At 40.1% G+C, this 19,301-nt stretch overlaps 1 protein-coding gene across 2 annotated transcripts in view; it reads right to left on the bottom strand.

Annotated features, from left to right (window-relative positions):
- Positions 1-19,301, bottom strand: part of elfn1a (extracellular leucine-rich repeat and fibronectin type III domain containing 1a) — an 848,877-nt gene that overhangs the window by 21,050 nt on the left and 808,526 nt on the right. For both annotated transcript variants that reach the window (XM_028813917.2, XM_051933628.1), the window contains exon 5: positions 18,466-18,544. The gene's annotated coding sequence lies outside the window, so the exon portion shown is untranslated. The remainder of the gene's footprint in view (positions 1-18,465; positions 18,545-19,301) is intronic.

Raw genomic sequence — 19,301 nt, 5'->3', positions numbered from 1 at the left:
AAAAAAACTCTCAAAACAACCTTGAAGGAAAAAAAATGGCAGAAATCTTGGGAATGGCATTTCGGAGGAAGATCCGTTGGATGTGCTATGCCTGTCCAAAAAAATGGGGTAAATAAAGGACACTAAACAGAACTCAAGTGATCCTCTTCACAGAGCTAGGTGGCCCCCTCAGAAATACAATACAAGAGTACAAGCTACTTTGTTCTTGCACAGCGTGTCTCCGCAACTGCAGGCGAAGAGCAACAACTCTCAAGCCAACACCAGACCACACTGATGGCAGATTGTAATAATTCTTCATAGGCTCTGTGATAAATTTAAACACTGTCCTTGACTTTACTACTGTATATTATTTTACTAAAATTAGCGACAAGGAGTACTGAACAATTCATAGTTTATCACGAGAGATAACTTAAATAAATGAATATGAAGTAACTGAAATGTACAGAATTTTTTTTTCATGTTGCTATACAAATGCAATTTGCTCATTTCATGCTAAGTTTAAATTAAAAGCTTAGCCATAAAACAAGATAACAATGCAGCTCAACTTTTTTTTACAGTGTTGACTAAGACCAGCATTATTGTTTGTGAGTAATTATAGAGGTTTATGATCCACTGAAAGTGATAAAGCTGGGAAACAATAAATGTTTATACACAATGGCACAGGAACATAATAAGAGATAATCTGCCAGCAATTCTAATTATATCGTTATATATTGTTAGCTAAACTGAAATAATGTACATACTCAGAGTTGGGAGTAAGCAGGAAGAAAAAATCCACCTTGTCTTCCATTTTACCTTGCAAGCCAGAAAACAAGAACTTGTTAATATCGCATTAGACTGCGTCGGAGGGCTGCTTTGGTGTTTATGTAGCATGTGGGCAGACGCTCTCCGTGTTTTACTCTGTCTTTCAGTATTGTCCTCCATTGCCGCAGCCTTCACAACACAGTCAGCTCTCTTAGCCGCTGCACCCCACTGCCTGCTGCTGCTGGCTTTTGACACACTGTGTGCAACACAGGGTTCAAGGTTACAGAATTGATATGTCAAAAATGAAATCTGCACCTTTTTACACAACTGCAACTCAGTAAACCTGTGCTAACTTAATTTAACTAAGCTATATGTCTATAATGAAATAGCTATCTACTACAACTTAATGGAAAAAGCAGTTTCAGAAAATGAACAGATATGTAGAATACATACATAAAACTTACACAAGCACTTTATATACAGTAGTTTTGTGGGGGACCTTGGTATGGACTTACGAGATTATCAGTGCACAGTTAAAGTAAAATTAAAGTTTCAGTTCCTTAACCAGAAACATCATGATGAATCATGCTTTTTAAAAAAGAGCGGAAGTTCATTTTTCATTTGGTTTACTTTTCTGATGTTTCTGTTTTACTGTTGTCTTGAGAAGCTGATAGCCATTTCCTAGCGTGCTTTGACCCCTATGGAGTTAGGCAGCCCTGGTTACAGACTGAAGTTCTGATTAAACGATTTGTTAATCAGAAGCTAATTCTTACTGTCAATGGCGTATGCCATACGGTTAGACCACTTGGCACTGGTTATATTGCCATGTCAGAAATTCCTGCCAGTGTGTAATTTACTTTCATGAAACATCAACGTTAGAAGTGTACCAAAATGAATTAGCACCCTCATTGCTCAACTTATTTTTTTCTCCCATGTCTTTCCAAATTTTAAAGTAGATTCATTACTGTTGAAAAATGATAGCATGTTAGCTCATTATTTATTGACTACCTTTTTATTTGTTGAGTACTTCATCATTAAATGGTGACTTGCTCAGGGGGAAAGAAAACACAATCTTAGAATCTTAAGAGAGGACAATAAAAATAAAGCAAACAAAACTGAAGAATGAATCCATTTCTGTTAAGTAAAAGGTGTCAGACTCACAAGACTCTACCTCAGCTTCCTAGAAGAATTCAACCTGCACTGTAGGTAAACTGTGACACCAGACAGAGAGTTTATGAAAATCATCAGAATAAACGACAGTGTCCGTTAACAGTTGAGATTGAGCAGATATGAGGAAAAAATGCAGCTTCTTTAGTACTATGTGGGCAAAGTTGTCAAATCCTTTCCTACATGCATCAAACAAAGCAACCCTGGACCAATTGGAAGGTAACCATGGATCTAACACACATCTTTGGAATATGAGAGGAAAACTGGAGAATGCTGCAAACAACCCAGACAGATGCATAGACGATGACCTGCATGGGATCTTCAGCCAGAACTCTGGAGCTGTGAGACAGCAGGGCTAACTACTGTAAAGATTCATCTCCTTCACCTCCTTCCCACATTCACACTCTGAAATCCTTTAATTAGTCTTCTATGGACATTCTAAAATGTTGTCATGTTGTACTTGTCAGGTAAAGATCAGAATAACACACTGCATTCTAGACATGACCTCCCACGTGTCTTATACATCTCAAGTCTTTTGACTTGGATTCCACCTAGTCTGGACACTGCATGACGGACAGTCTTTCTTCTCAGTCACATTTTCTACCTCCAGACTCATACTACTCTCCAATTATCTACTATATAATGAAACGCTACTCTGTGTGTGTGTGTCTATGTACCTGCCTGGTTCCTCTTAGCATTCTGATTGGTCAGCTTGGCTTTTGTCTGATGGGTCAGTTTAATTGTTAAATGTGATCAAGAGAGGAAGTGATGGGCAAGAGGAGACATTTTGACATACTGTATGATGGTACCAAGGAAAAGTGTAGGACGAATGCTGAGAGTTGCTTTCATACATGGAAAGTATTTGCAAGAATACAAATGATGTTTTCACAGTGGGTACTGGGGGCCCGCTCACCATTTGTGGTAGTCAAAAAGTGGGTAGGAGCAACGCACTTTGAAATAACAGAGTCTGAAAGGAAGGCTTTATGTGACTGAAAGAGCAAGCGTCAGGCAAGATAGGCTGAGACATGCGAGGATACTGAGGAAGGGTGTAGGATGAAAACTAAGCGTACACAAAAGGCAAGAGATATCAAATAGATAGATAGATAGATAGATAGATAGATAGATAGATAGATAGATAGATAGATAGATACTTTATTAATCCCAAGGGGAAATTCACAAATATTTTTACATTTATTCAATTGCCTGTAAAAATGTTAAATAATAGCTATGTGTGATACTTTACATATAAATTGTCACATAACTTAATACTTTTGGAGGACGCTTTGCTGGTTATCCTATCATCAGATCTAAAGTTTTCTCGATAAGCCTGGCTCAAACATCAATACCATCTAGTCTCACATGTTGACTGAGGACCTGAGCAGTATGAATCTCTCTCTCTCTCTCTCTCTCTCTCTCTCTCTCTCTCTCTCTATATATATATATATATATATATATATATATATATAAATCCTCAGCCGAACAGTGGAATGATTTTGTGCAACGATTTTATGTGATGTTTTTGTGTCATGATTTTTGTCACACTTCAAATCGGGCTTATTTTAAAACCTACATATATATGTTTGGTATCATTCTTTTCAGAATTTATCGCAGTTTAATGTGGTGTTGTTAGATTTTCAGATTCTTATATATATTTTAAATTGTAAACTAAAACATATCAAGAGCTCACATCCTGCGAGACTAGAATTTGTGCCAAGAGATTTAACCATGCCCGGGGCCAGAAATAAAAGACAAAGAGAAGATGACAAAGACAGCTGCTGTACAGGCTTTTAAATGTTCGAAGTGGCGCGTGAGATGCAGATCACATGGCTCGGCTCGGCTCGGCTTGGCATAGCAGTGGCAGCAGCTGATCAAGCAAAGAGGAAGTAAAAAAAAAAAAAACCTGTATTTGTTTCCCATTGTATCACCGTTTAAAAAGGGGTTTCTGAGGAGCAACCACATCTCCTTGGGGTGCGTTCAGCCCTCCTCTTCACAACATGAGCGGCAGAGACGCGAAGTGGGTGGCACGTAGCACAGGCCACGGGGGTTGTCAAACGAAGTGAGCAGGGGGTAACCCCCTAGTATATACAGTATATATATATCCAACATCTGTCTGTCTGTCTGTATGCCTGTCCTCTTTTCATGAGAAAACTACTTAATGGATTTAGATAGGGTTTTTTTCTAGAATTTGCTTGAACATTCCGGTTGATTTTGCGACTAAGAATCATAGTTCGCTTGTATAATCATGCTAATCTGAGACTGCAGGCTGAGGTGAGGGGGAAGCGTGACATCAGGAGTGGAGAGCCAGGCTGGGCCCTCCTCACTGTCCTCTTTCAGTACTATGTGGGCACAGCTGCGGGGGACGGCTAGTTTATTATATTATGGATTCAGAACTTTCTTTTAAATCATTCACAGGCAGTCAAAGTGCATGAAACTTTTCCAAAAATCCTCCTCTACTCTCAAGTACAGGAGGCTCCTCAAGGATGTGTTTGGTCTCCAGTACTAATTATACTGTACACATGTGACCTGAGATAGGACAGTGACCACTGGTCCATTATCAAGTATGCTGATGGCACCATGCTGACAGGACGCATATCTGCAGAGGATGAAAGCCACCATTTAAACCAAACGGACTGTTGAGTAAATTAGTGTAATAAGAATCGTCTTACACTGAGTGTCAAAAAGACCAAAGAAATGATATTTGTCTTTAAGAGGCAGTAATCTGCATGTTCACCCATCATCATTTGGATAAGGAGATAGAAAGCGTGAATAAATATAAATGCTGTGAACTACCTTAAGCTAACAATCTTAATTGGAATATTAATACAAAAAACATATACCAGTACTCTCAATGCAATCAACGCTTATTTTTCTCTCATAAACTCAGACTAAAACCTCATGTTGCCCTGTTACCTCAGCGCAATTCTTTCAACCTAATTGCCTGGTTTAGTAGTCTAACAAACCAAAATTTAAAATGCTTAAACTTATTGGGGCTGGTACGCACTGCGTTTACATGTACTTCAATAACCCAGTTATTCACAGAAACCTGATTTCTAAAATGCCCTGTAAACCCTTATTTCGATTAAAGAAACTGGATTATTGGCCTTTGAGAAACCTGATTAACAGAGATAGATTTCTCCACAAATAACTCAATTATATGGCCATGTAAACCCTTAACGGAGTTCCTGGTAATGATTTTGTAGTCTGCGTGTGTCCGATGCACTATGTCAGCCTGCACAAGTGTGTTTGCTTCACACCTGCTTTCAGCAGCCAAGGGTAGAAGCGTCCACAAAATGAATTTCCAGAGGCAAATTTTTGGTGATTTCATCATTCCTGCTTTTTGTTGTAAATAATCAGTCCCAGTATTTCAGAAATTGGTAAATTTGTGATGATGAGCTGAATGTACACTCAGCAGCACAATCTCAACAGCAGCAGGGTAACATGTAAAAAGTAATGTGCATTATGTCGTCTGATTACTTTTTAAAATAACTAGCACAATACTTATTGAAGTAAAACTGCCTGCGTTATTACTATTCCAGCAGCACTGGGTGTAAAGCAAGAAGCTCATGTACTGGTATGCCGGCGCCCTCTGCAGGGCTCAATCACACATCAAGCAGAAAAGTGTTTGTTGTGTGCAATCCGGTACCAGAAACCCACAAATGAAGCTTTAATTTGACTACACATATTTATAAAACACAGGAAAATGATCACAGGTGTCATGCTCATTTTCAGATTCACAGCTGCCATATACTGTACATCCTTACATGTTAAAATGGTCTAAAATGGAAGAGGGACTGTGCCACAATTGTAAGCAATGCCACATAGCTTAAGTCTCACTAGGTGTATGTTATGTTATGCCAGATCTAGGCTATCCAGAATAAGTATGCATTTAGCTTATTCCCACTTGAATATTGCTAAATGTACACACGATATCACTTTTACTAAGGCGGTGCAAAGTACCAACGATCATCTGCCAGTGAGACCCCTTTAGCTGCTAAGCATCTTCAGGTGCCTTGTAGTCCAGCGTATAGTTGGAGACAGAAGGTCTAATGCAGTTGGGCAGGTGGCCATCTGCTAGGCCAGAGTTTTGTCACATTTCTCTACCCTTTAAAAAAATCCTGAGCTGCATTTTTCCTGGTTTCTGATTGGACAGCACAACATGCTTGCATATATGTGGTTTTTGCCTTTTACTTTGTGTTTTTTTGGAGACCTGCAGCCAACCTGGGACACACTGGACAGATTATATCTCTGTCTGGGCCTGCTGCCATCGCGACCCTCACCAGGAAAAGAATGTGAGATGATGAGATAAAATGAGACATGAACTCTTATTTTTGTGTGTGCTGAAAATGTGCTGTAAAAAAGACACAACGTCTGAAAATCACAAGAAAAGACCGATCAAAATGTATTTCGTCACCATATATTGTAATTGGGCGCTCTATGGCAGCAGTTCTGTCTGCTGATCACGTCTTAAATTATACACACAATTGCTTTCATTTATTTGTTTTAGGTGCAAATTATATCAATCAACAATATCAAAGACTGCATTATTTAGAAAGAAAAAAAGAATCGTTTTTGTTACAGAGCAACATGCTGAATTTCACTGTGAATTGTCAAAATTATTTTCAATAGTAGTCATGCGAGCATTTAATTTAATACAATATGTCACCTGATTCTATTGACAAAGAGTGGCATACCATTACATCCTTACAAAAGGATAAAAAACTGTTCAGACATTGTCAATGAAACAAGATATTATAACAGCTGCTAAAATAATAATAATAATAATAATAACAACAACAATAGAAATCAATGAGTACAACACCCAACTGCAATAACGTGCTCATCAAGTAGAGCAACCTCGAGATGGACTAAAGCACTGATGGACATGCCAGAGCTGACCCTGACTTGACCAGCACTGATGGAGATGGCGCTCTGCACCCTGATCCATAGAAGTGGGAATGACTGACTAATTCAGATTTCCAAGATATTTTTCCTGATCAGCACTGATCAAGATGGTGAGCCAAGACTTTTTGCTTCCCTGTCAGCATAACAGAAAACTGGATGCTGCGGGTTACATGGTTTTCATAGCGTTGAAATCCCACTGAATAATGGATATTTTGATCATGATAGTACACTGGGTGTTATGCTGCTGTTCTACACTGCAATATGTCTTTGTGAAAATGATGCATTTGTGCTATCATTTATTTTTTATCACCCTTTCTCTTTAAATCTCTTAAACTAAGAGGGAAAATATGAGGTCAGTAGCAGGTAAATAAACCTGACCTGAATTTAGCAAGAAACGTGAAGAACCTGAAGTCGGCAGATTTCATGACTGCTATCTCTGCAGCATTAATAGAAGTTGGGCACACGGCTACTTTATATCAATACTCTGTATCTGTACACTCTCCTGAAATAGATTTTCTCCTTTGGATGAAAAGTTATTCATATTGAATATTCATGTGCCACGAATTTTGACACAACATGTGTCACCTGGCCTGATAACGCTTTGGTGTCACCCTAATTAGACCCCTGAACATCACGATCCATCCAGTGTAGGTGCTTAGATCTATCTGCAGTGACCATCAGTATACTAAACCGGGCCATCTCATATTTATGGCATCTCGGCCGTTCATCCCAGCCACTTACACTTGAAATTTCCCGTGCTGTATGCTCCTTTTTTGATCGAATGATACTACAGATAACCACCACATTTAAATTCCTGTGGCTTGTGAGCTAATCCATCTAACACATACCGCCACACTTTTCCAGGATCCTTTCAAAAGATATGATAAGGTTTGCCAGCTGCACACTATAGCTGGTATTATTAATTTATAAGGCCCATCTTGAACTTGTGTAATTTTATATTCTGATATTAGTCAGCCTCAGATGCTGGCTTCGGCTTCCTTTCAACAATCTCTGATTCAAAAAATAAGCCCCCTGAGCTACCTGTTTATTTCAAATGGATTATATATCCCCACAATGCCATTTCTTTTGTTTTCAACTGTTCCATTAAGGACGTATCAACCTGCTTTACACGGCATAAATAACTTGAGCAGCACGGCTGCAGCGCTTCAGTTTTTTTTATTAAAGCCGCTGCCTTAATACGAGAGGCTGTGTTTGTCGCAGTTTTTAGTGGTGTGTAGTGAATGTCATTTTGTTTGAAGACACAGGTAACCAATATGTAAGCACGTTATATTTTAAGCATACGGCACATTTTGTTTCTACTTTTATTTTAAGAGAGAAGTATGTCGAAGGCACCAATTAACAAACGTATTGTTCGTTGCAGCGCCTTAGGACCTCTTTTTAATTTCAACTGCCCAATTATTTTTCTGTTTTTGTCCAGTTCAATCAATACCTTGTTTGGCCTGAGGGAGTCGGATGCTGATACCACCATCCCAAGAAAGGCATTTATTTTTGATTGAAAATATGGCTCTTAGGGAAACCGAATCAAGCCGGTATATTATCAATGGACTGGTGCTTGCATGTACTGCAGACAAAGCAGAATCTCTGAGAGTAGCAACAAATAAAAGTACTGTTGAAATGGGTAGGAAAAGTTATTCTGAGATGATGAGGACTGTCCTAATGATACTCTCACTAAAATGGTGACAACTCTCTCTCCAAAGCAGAATCCCCCAACACTCGTACCTCACAGAAGCCTCATGGGTCAGCCCCTCATGTACTGATAAGTCTGACCTTTTCAGACTGTGCCAGTGAAGGAGATAAGGCTGGAGAGCTACATGGTTTTAACAAACAGCTTACAGCACCTTTCAGACTGATCTCCTCAGCAAAGGTTGAACAAGTAGCTGACCTCTGGCTGCAGATGTGGCCGCATGTTCATATTGTGTGGTGTGTAATGCGGCTTTGAGAGACACAATGAGCGGCATGCTGTATGTGATTTATAAAGCTGCTCCTCGGCTCTTTTGCTCCTTAGGCTTGAAAGGACCCGGAAGTGCATGGCGGCTGAGGCAGCAGTACAGTATGTGCTCAATGAATCTCAAATGAACAGGCTATTTGAGATAAGGTAATCAAATCAAAGTATCTTTAATATTTTAGGGACGTTTTAAGCACCAGTAAATCTTTCTGATGAGAAATACATTGGATCCATTTTTTGTAATATGAGATTTCAGTTTATAAGCTGAAAGATGGTAATCTCGCTCACTTCTGGAATTACACAGAGACCAGTGCAGAATAACAATAGCTGCTGATGTGTGTAATGTAAAGCACAAGATAGCAGCTGCAGCACAATTCAGGATGTGGATTTTACTGGATTGAGGTAAGACCTTCATTCTGCAAAAGGCAAAAAATGAATGGCTTGAGCACACGTGAACGGATGTTAACAATCAGCTAATTCTATGGATCTTCTGATGCTTATTTCTTTTGTTAACCCATCCAATTTCTGACCCACTTTTTCCAGTACAGGCCTTTAGTGCTGCAGTAATCAGAATGGAAAACTGTGCAATATGGCAAATTACAAGAGTGGAAGTAGAAAACATGGAAACAGTTGGCGCCATACTCTGTTTGCGATGCAACATCTCTGAATACAAAATCCATTAAATTACTGTAAGTGCCAACAGTATTTTCTTCTCTCATTTTTGAGCAAATTATACATTATGACTGTACTGTACTAATGAAAGATTAGCACGGTACTTAAAATAGAAAGCCTTGAGTTGTGTAATTAAAATGCCAAAGTGCCTCTAAAGGTTAACCGTGCTCTCTTCACTTTGTTGTTCTATTATTAAGTGCAAAGCCTCCTCTGGCTGAGGCACTCACAGTATGGTGATGTGTCTTGATTAGTTTTCCTAATAGGTCATGCAACTACTGTATATACGGTACACAGACAGGTACAGCATGTGTTCTGTATAGTGCATGCAGAGTGGCAATGGCGCTGCATGGTTTGTAGTTTCTTTTATCAGTCATGATCCCCATCTGTTTTGTGTGCAGTGCAATCTGTCCAAAAGAGAAGAAGTACTAATAAGCGGTCCAGTGTGGCCAGATGTGTCACAAGCTAGGTGTACAAAGGTACAGTGAAACACTCAGCTTCGGCAAATCCTCAGCGAAGGCAGGAAACAAGCAACATTAGAGAGGGAGAAGGTCTGCTTTCGGGGAGTCCACTATTGCTACACAGCCATTGTGAGACAAATCATACCCGTGGAAAAAATCCTGTTACAAATATGGGACATGCCTGTTTTGTTTTACACATTTTTTAATCAATACTGTCAGACTGCTGTTCCATCTTCATTTTGTTAACTACATTCTCGTGGCATGCAGTAGGTGTCCCTAAAAGTATACTTTGCATGTCCCCAGAGCAGATCAGACTACAAAGAGAAGACTGGGGCCTCCAAACTGGTCCACTGGGAGTCAGGGTTAGTTTGTGTGGATGAGCCTAGTGACGGGCTGCTGTCTCTTCCTCGGGCAGCTTCCCATCTTTTCACCAGTGTTCACCACACCTCATGTTGGTAAGTGTCTTCACAAACCTTTATGTACAGTACATTGCCCCAGTGAAGCCCAACTATCTCTGTCCAAAAGTCCAAAGCAAAATCCCCCAACATTTGTACTTCACAGAAGCCTCATGGGTCAGCCCTTCATGTACTGATAAGTCTGACGTTTTCAGACTGTGCCAGTGAAGGGGATAAGGCTGGAGATCTACATGGTTTTAACAAAAAGTTTACAGCTCCTTTCAGACTGATCTCCTCAACAAAGGCTGAACAAGTAGCTGCCCTCTGGCTGCAGATGTGGCCGTGTGTTCATATTGTGTGGTGTGTAATGCGACTTTGAGAGACACAATGAGTGGTGTGCTGTATACGATTGATAAAGCTGTTTGGCTCTTTTGCTCCTAAGCTGAAAAGGACCTGGAAGTGCATGGCGAGTGAGTGAACCAAGTGATGGGCTGCTGTCTTGTCCAAGGCAGCTTCCCACCTTTTCACCAGAGCTGTCTTACAGGCCTCATGTTGGTAAGTGCTTTCAGAAAATGGATCCATGAGAACCAAACATGGCTGCCCATTAGTGCAGTGCTGGCTACTATTGCTTTTGAGCATCTATAAACAAGCAAAGACTGAAGAGACTGTATACGAGGGACTAAAACTTAAAGTGTTTTTTTATTTAGACAATATAGTATTTTAATTAACGTATCCATATTTATCTCTTCCAGTTATGGAGGAATTCTACAGACTTTCTGGGTTCAGGCTTAAATTAAATAAAAGCATATTATTCCCATGAATAGCCTTGCATATCATCTTGAATTTGATCAGTTTTTGTTTGATTATTTCACAGCAGTTCACAACTGGAGTTTTTTTTTTCCTGTTGTTTTCTGTCCTCCCGGCCATTTGACGTTATCTTCTTTTGTTGCTACTCATTCTTTAATCTTATTGCCTAATCTTGTTTTTCGTTTCTTGTAACTTTCTTTTTGTCATCTTGTAAAGCACTTTGTTGTATGAAAATATGCTATAAAATAAATGTTGCTGTTCCACTATGTATGAGTTACAGCTATTTAACTTTTAAAGATCCATTCCAGTTTAGTTTTTGTAACTCAATACAAAATATACAACAAGAGTGTTAAGATTAAAAGCCTATTAAATTATCTGTGTCCTGCAGAACTGTATATGTGTGTATATTTAAATATATATATACTAGACAAAGAGCCCATTTTGACAATGTAAGATGAAACGGGCATGAGTTTGTGTCAGCAGTGTATGAAGAACAAATGATAAATAACGAAGAAGTTGTTTTGTAATGATTGTATTCCGCTTTACTCATTACTGTACAGGCTTGTACGGTTAGTTGATGAATTTTCCAGGTCTATAGTATAATATTGAATGATGAATGTTCCAGTACAATATGGAATAGTAATAAGTATAAGCACCACAAACCTGATATAGGTGTATTGAATGAATGCATAATTGAATCAGAATGCGTAATTAGTCCTCGAGCTGTAGTCGAAATCGCCTTTCAGGCCTCTAGAGCTTTAATCGAAGTCGCCTTTCTCTTTGAATTTTTGCGGCCGTAAATCCACCGCCTGCCACGATGTTGGGGTTGGATGTCAGTCTCGTAAGGTTTTTTGGGCAGCTGCGCAGAAGGCAATTGCGCATTCGGCTTCGGAAGTGCGCAGAAGGTGACTGCGCATTCGGCTTCGGACGGACGTGAGTGAGTGAGTGAGTGAGTGAGGAGGCAGGCGAATTATGTATTAAGATATATATTGTTTCAGACATACGTGTCTGTGGATCACCCTCTGGGTTCATCTGAATTAGATACTACCATCCTGGGTCGAGAAGGGGAGCTTGTGCTATCCTTCTCTTCTGTTTTTCTCTCTGCAGCACCAACAAGATGTCCAGTGAGGACAATTGATTCTGCCCCATCTGTTCTCCCACCTTTAAACACCAGAAAGAAGAAAGCAGTCAGTTCTAAACCAACTGAACCACAGGGTGGAGCTCCCCAAACTCTAACGAAGACAACTGCTATAGTGAAATACCTTTCTTGACTCAGTTATTTTTGTTCTATTACTTATAGTGCCATGCACTGAAGCCTTTTATTTTGTTTCTGTGTCTGAATTAAATGGGACTAACTACTGTAGGTTGCTGCCCCAACATTTTCCTGTGGGAACCTGCAGTGCCTTTTTCAACCACAATATATACTGTAGATACACAAGGGTCTCCTTGATGGATCGAGTGTGATTGTCAGAGCAAGGAGGGTGGTTTGTCCAGGAAATATGGGGGAAATACACTGTATTGCCAAAAGTACTGGGACACCTGGCTTTACACACACATGAACTTTAATTTAAAGCTTAATACATAGGCCCACCCTTTGTAGCTATAACAGCGTCAGCTCTTCTGGGAAGGCTTTCCACAAGGTTTAGGAGTGTGTTTATGGAAACTTTTGACCATTCTTCCAGGAGAGCATTTGTGAGGTTAGGCATTGATGTTGGACAAGACGGCCTGGCTCGCTTGCAGTCTCTGCTCTAATTCATCCCAAATGTGCACTATCGGGTTGAGGCCAGGGCTCTGTGCAGGCCAGTCAAATTCTCCCACACCAAACTCACTCATCCATTTCTTTATAGACCTTGCTTTGTGCACTGGTGCGCAGTCATGTTGGAAGGGGAAGGGGTCATCCCCAAACTGTTCCTACAAAGTTGGGAGCATGAAATTGTCCAAAATGGCTTTGTATGCTGAAGCATTAAGAGTTCCTTTCACTTGAACTAAGGGGCCAAGCCCAACCCCTGAAAAACAAACCCACACCGTAATCCCCCCTCCACCAAACTTTGCACTTGGCACAATGCAGTCAGGCAAGTACCGTTCTCCTGGCAATCGCCAAACCCAGACTCGTCTATCGGATTGCGTGATTCGTCAATCCAGAGGACATGTCTCCACTGGCAGTGTGCTTTACACCACTGCATCCGACCCTTTGCATTGCACTTGGTGATGTAAGGCTTGGATGCAGCTGTTCGGCCATGGAAACCCATTCCATAAAGCTCTCTATGCTGCACTGTTTTTGAGCTTTTGGAGGTCTGTAGCTATTGACTCTGCAGAAAGTTGGTGACATCTGCACACTGTGCACCTCAGCATGCGCTGTCCCTGCTCTGTGATTTTATGTGGCCTACCACTTTGTGGCTGAGTTGCTGTTGTTCCTAATTGCTTCCACTTTGTTATAATACCACTAACAGTTGACCGTGGAATATTTAGTAGCGAGGAAATTTCACGAATGGACTTCTTGCATAGGTGGCATCCTATCACAGTACCATGCTTGAATTCACTGAGCTCCTGAGAGTGACTCATTCTTTCACAAATGTTTGTAGAAGGCGTCTGCATGCCTAGGGGCTTGAGTGTATATGTTACGGCCAAAACCCGAAGTTCAGCCAGTTCCCGAATTGACCGGCCATTTCGCATTTTGGCCGCAAGGTGTGGCCAAAGTCCGAAGTACTAGAAATGACCGGCATATATGCTACTTTGGCCAGCCATTTCGCGAAGTGGCGAGAACTCCCTGGTCAAAATCCGATGTGCTGATGTAAGACTGTCCGCTCAAAGGTGTGAAGATGCTTAACAATTTTCAGATGCAGATTCAGAAGTGACTTTTCCATTCTGCACGAGAAACTGCTCAAGGCGGGTCTTGTTCAGCAAAGCGGACGCCACTTAAGACGGCCTTCCCCTCACCCAAGCACTAACCTTAAGGTCAATAAAATAGGTCCCTGATGTTAAGTCACTATGTTATTGCTAAAATAACAGAAATGTGAAATCTACTTATATACCTGATCTTAATTATTGTGAAACAACCAAGTGGCGTCCGCTTTCTGAACATGAGCCGCCAAGGCTACACTCAACAATTGCACTACTAAGTGTGCAACAAATCTCTGCTCATGCCTTTTTCCTTCCGACTTTGGCCGATCGCCCCATGCCATTTCGCAAACTGACTGGCCAAATCCCAAAATCGAGAAAAAGATCGGACATTGGCTGGTCAATTTACAGCGACATTGGCCATTTCCCGATTTGGCCGGACATTTCCCGCTTTGGCCAATTTCGGGTTTTGGCCGTAACATATACACCTGAGGCCATGGAAGTGATTGGAACATCTGAATTCAATGATTTGGAGGGGTGTCCCAATACTTCTGGCAATACAGTGTATATTGAAGGATGACATTGGGACCCAGTAGCACAACAGGCAATGGCAACTTGCAAGCCACCAGCAGCAGCCCGCCACCCACTTTTTCAGAAACACTAGTCAATAAAATATACATACACATACATACATACAGTGGATTCAGAAAGTATTCAGACCCCTTCACTTTCTGCACACTTCATTGTGTTGAAGATTTAATTTTAAAAGTATCCCTTATCCACCTACACTCAATAACTCATAATAACAAATTGAAAACATCAGACCCTTTTTGCTGTTTACTTTAGTTATTCTTGAGATGTACCTAGAACTTGATTGGTGTCCACTTGTAGCAAACTAAATTGATTAGACATCATTGAGAAATGCACACACCTGTGTATATAAGGTCCCATAATTCTCACTGCTTGTCAGGATAAAAACCAAGCCATGAAGTCCAGGAAATTCTGTGTAGAACTGTGGGATCAAATTGCGGTGAGGCATAGATCAGAGTAAGGGTATTGAACTATTTCTGCTGCTTTGAGTGTTCCCAGGAGTACAGGGTCCTCCATAATTGAGAAATGGAAGAAGTTAGGAATCGCCAGGACTCCTCCTAGAGTTGGCCATCCAGATAAACTGAGTAAACTGAACAAGAGCAGTCTTAGTCAGTTAGGTGTCCAAGAACCCGATGGTCAGTCTGACAGGGCTTCAGTTCCCTGCTAGATGGAAGAACCTGTTAGGAAGGATAACCAACTCAGCAGCACTTCCATTAATCAGGTGTTTATTGTAGAGGGACTAAGATGAGGACAAAGATTTTCTAGTCTGATGAGAAAAAAATTAAATTCTTTGGGCTAAATTCCAAGCAATATTTCTGCTGAAGACCAGGCACTGCTTATTAACTCCCTGATACCATCACAGTGGTGAAGCCTGGTGGTGGCAGCATCATGCTCTGGGGGTGCTTTTCAGTGGCAGGGACAGGGAGACGATTCAGAATTAAAAGAAATATGAATGCATCAAAATACAGAGAGATCCTTGAAGAAAATCTCCTCAAGAGTACACATGGTCTCAGACTGGGGCTACGATGCAATGACCCAAAAGATACAGCTATGCCAATGCGCGAGTGGCTTCTGGACAAGTTTCTGACTGTCCTTGAGTGGCCCATCCAAAGCCCACACATAAACCCTATAGAACATCTGTGGAGGCCTGAAGATGGCAGTTTACAGGAACCTCATCTAGCTTAATGGAACTTGAGAGGATCTGCCAGGAAGAATGGGATAAACTGGTCAAATCCAGGTGTGTAAATGTTGTACTGACATTTCAGGTCAAGAAGACCTGATGCTATAATTGCTGCTAAAGGGCCTTATATAAAGTACTAAAGTAAGGGTCTTAATCGTTATATAATTGAAAGATTTAACTTTTTGATTTTTAATAAATATGTTAACCTTTCTGCTGAGGTGGCTTTGGCACAAGTCTGACTGTCCCACTCAATCTAATGGAACAATAAAGTATGCAGAAGTGAAGGGGTCTGGATATTTGCTGAATTCACTGAGTGTGCGTGTGTATATGTGTGTGTATTATGTTTGCCATTTTGCAAATACCTAAAGCAGAGATTATCATGATACTACCCAACATCCAGTTTTACTACTAGGCCTTACTAAGCTGTTCTTTGAGACTATGAAAAGAAGCATAAAAGAGTTAACCTCTACCTGCCTGGTTAACCACAGAAAGGAAATTGTGCTTGATGTCTTCATTACATACTTTGCTCCATGCACCTACCATTGCTAATTATCACCAATTAGCCAGAAATCTTGTGGTTCATCACTTACTCAAAACATTGTAACTAAGTGCTGTAAGCTTGAGACATTACTGTCAGTTGCTTGCATGCACAATAATCATCTATTGCAGATATCCTTAACCCGTAATTTATTTCATTTGTGAAAATCACTTGGTGTTCAGACCTTTAGAGATCTCTGTATTGAAAATATTGTAAGGAAGCTGACAAGTTACATCAGCCAGGGATGAGCCACCCAAGTATGAGCTGGCATTACATCACCAGTGGCGGGAGCACCCATACAGTATAAGTGGCGAACCTGAAAAGTCACACACTTTTCCAACAATATGGCTAAAGGTTAGCAGTCCTTTTAAGGATACTGAACCACCTCAAATAGTCATGTGAAGAGAAGAGAATCCATTCATTGAAGCACTCGGCACTGACACTACAATATTTTTGCAACATTTGATCAATTATGCCTCAAACACATTCTTTGGTAACCCATTTCTTTTACTATATCTACTGCATGGTTTAAACTATACCCCTAACGGGAGCAGCCAAAAGACGAAGAAGAAGATCAAATACCAGCGAAGATGCAGCATATGCACCTGCTGACTCCTCTAATTTACTTCAAAGAGGTGCAGCCCTGGATGACATATGCCTGTGCTGGGAGGGGGCCTTGTAATTCAAATCTTGCATAATGAATGGAACTCAGCCCTCAACAAGCTAGACGCTTCATCAGTTTGTGCAGAACATGATGTCATTCAGTTAAAAATCGTATAATACACACATTGCCTTAACTATGAATATCCGAAAGACCACCAATCCAGGGCAAGACATGACAAAAAACAAATGTTTGCTCATGTGCCAGGAAATTTTGTTTTCACAACAACTCCAAATATTCTAACCACGTTATCTGAAGTAGCATCTGATGGGACAACATTCTGTCATGAAAAACGCAGGATGATACCTTACACTACACTGCTCACTTATCATCTTACCTTACTCAAGTCAAGGAATTCAAACCCATGCTCTATAACTCAGTAGCAATGGTTTGTCTTATTTTAATTAAAATTAGAAAAGAAATCAAATTGTATCTAATAGGAAAGCTAATTCTGAATTTGGTAAGAATGCATTTATGTTGTTTTAAAATGATGAGGCCCAGCCACTGTTAAACATTTGATGAGGGACAACTTCATACTGCATTCTTCGGTCACAAAAACTGTCCAACATTTGCCAGTGATTGGTAGTGAAATATAAAAGTATATGATTTAGCCTCTGCTGTGAGCTGGCGCCCTGCCTGGGGTTTGTTTCCTGCCTTGTGCCCTATGTGGGCTGGGATTGGCTCCAGCAGACCCCTGTGACCCTGTAGTTAGGATATAGCGGGTTGGATAATGGATGGTTGGATGATTTAGCCTCGACTGTATCCCTGCGTGATCTGTGTCTGATTCAACTGAATGTAATGTACAAGCTCAATAAAATTAAACCTTAAGTATAGGTGGATACATGAATAAAATTGTAAAACTGAGACATAAGCCATAAGACAAAATTGGTGACATAGAATTTGTAAATAAAACTGTTAAAAATTACTTTTTGTCATTTCATTTTTAGGTAGCTGCATAACAAACATATTATCAACAACATATATTGTTTCCAATGATATTTACGTACATTTTTTACTTTGGTAACCCTTCTTCAGCATCTCACCAGCTGGAGTTTTATTTTTTCTGTCCTCTCTGGCCATCTGACCATAGCATTGGACATTGCATTATAATCATGAGAGACTTAAGAAAATGAAGCCATATTTAAGGACTCTATCTATTACTAGTGCATCTGTATTATTTAAAGGGGTCTAGATTTATTCTTATTAAATATTTTTGGTATTTCATTCATTTATTCATATATATTAATTTTGTTTTTTCCTTGACATTTCCTTTGCCACACTGCTGCTTTGCAGTAAGGAGGTTGTGGCTTGTTTCCCGAGTTCTCCCTCTGTTGAGAATGCTTTGAGTAGTGAGAAAATGTTATATAAATGTAAAGAATTATTATTATTATTTATTATTGTCTTTGTAAAGCACTTTGAGCTGCATGCCTTGTATGAAAATCTGCTATAATAATAAACAACGCTGTTGTAAAAAATTAGTAACTGGAAATTTTCTCATTGTGAGTGGAGATCTATTGTATGTAAACATACTGTAAATGTGGCTTACCATGAGTTGGTGCCCCACGTAGGGATGGTTCCTTTCTTCTTTCTGATGCTACGGTGTTTGACCCCAGCTCCAAAATATCCTGCAATAGAAAGAGTACATTCAGAATATTGATATTATTTCATATCAGAACACATTGTACGCACTTGGTGCTCTCAGTCTACAGATGTCTCACAAAAGAAGTGTCATCCCTGTGGCTGTAGAATCTGGGCTGCCTGCAACACTTTAATGGAAACAGCAGGTTCAAAAAGTAGCTATCTGAAGTACCAGCTAAAGATTTTTTGACTTTTTGATCAAACCAGTTACAAATCAGAAAAGCTTTCTGGTTTATCATTTGTTTCAAAAAAGCCATATGATGCTTAGCCAAAAGTCAAGCTAACACTGCTGTAGGTGACCATAAGAACACACTGAGGTCGATCTTCATGTATCATCATTGCATGAAATGGAATGCACTGCTTTAAATTACCGTCAGTGCTTGTGAGTATCGTGTTTCAAACACACATGCTTGTGTAGACCTGGAACCTTTGCTCTGTTCAGTTTAAAAAAGGGTCATTCAAATTAAATATGAATTCCTGAGATAATATGGTCATATGGGTCAAAAATACACTTATCGGGCCAAAACTTTATGGACACTTGACCATCATGAGCTTCTTGGACTTCCCATTCCAAGACCATGGGCATTAATATAGAGTTGTCCCCCCACCACTTTGCTGTTATAACAGCCTCCAATCTTATGGGAAGACTTTAGAGTGTGTCTGTGTGAATTTGTGCCCATTCAGCAACAACAGTATTTCTGAGGTCAGGTTTCTGATGCTCGATAAGAAGACCTGGCTTACAAT

This window comes from Erpetoichthys calabaricus, chromosome 11 (assembly GCF_900747795.2).
Source record: "Erpetoichthys calabaricus chromosome 11, fErpCal1.3, whole genome shotgun sequence".
NCBI lineage: Eukaryota > Metazoa > Chordata > Cladistia > Polypteriformes > Polypteridae > Erpetoichthys > Erpetoichthys calabaricus.
This window is presented reverse-complemented; position numbering and strand designations above follow the sequence as displayed.